The sequence below is a fragment of the Penaeus monodon genome, chromosome 31 (assembly GCF_015228065.2).
Source record: "Penaeus monodon isolate SGIC_2016 chromosome 31, NSTDA_Pmon_1, whole genome shotgun sequence".
Lineage (NCBI taxonomy): Eukaryota > Metazoa > Arthropoda > Malacostraca > Decapoda > Penaeidae > Penaeus > Penaeus monodon.
In genome coordinates, this window is record NC_051416.1 from 32,542,183 (window position 1) to 32,542,778 (window position 596).

At 46.6% G+C, this 596-nt stretch overlaps 1 protein-coding gene across 1 annotated transcript in view; it reads right to left on the reverse strand.

Moving 5' to 3' along the window:
* The window catches only part of LOC119593179 (cytochrome P450 2L1-like), a 6,738-nt gene extending 6,249 nt beyond the window's left edge, over positions 1–489 (reverse strand). The window contains exon 1 of the mRNA XM_037942158.1: positions 385–489. The gene's annotated coding sequence lies outside the window, so the exon portion shown is untranslated. The remainder of the gene's footprint in view (positions 1–384) is intronic.
* Between the last annotated feature and the right edge of the window lie 107 nt (positions 490–596).

Genomic DNA, 596 nt, shown 5'->3' on the forward strand with positions numbered 1-596 from the left:
GGCTGAGGAACTACAGACAAACAAATAGCAGAAATGAGCGTAGCAAAATATAGGTTTTGTGTCGTCCGATTTCGAACCATTGAGGAGCAGCCACCATGAAGACCGTGAGCCAGGATTTCCTGTGCTGGTGCGACCACTCGTCCTTCAGGCTAATAATACTATTATAAGGATATATCTGCACCCTACATTCTTCTACATGTCTTCCAAGGTAGCCTATAATCTTTTACACATCTATGACACCCTAGAGTCTGATACAGGTCCTCTACGGCATCCGAAAGTCTGATACGAGTCCTCCACGGCGTCTAAACATCTACGGTATCTTCCCGTCTCCTACGGCATCTTACTGGGTTTACCAGTTTTTTTAGAACTCGCATTCACCCTCACCTGGTAAGTTTGCCCTGTAACAGCAATTACACTAATCTAGACAAACACGCGTAGCACACTATCAGCGTGCCTGCCTGGAGACCGCTGACCTCCCCAAACTCCCAGTGAGGCTTTTATGCTTGAGTTCGTCCTGGCTCATAAAAATTCCGTGGCATATCTTGAAGCGGCTGCGATTACACATTTAGCAGCTGAAAAGCTGTCGAGTGATTTCG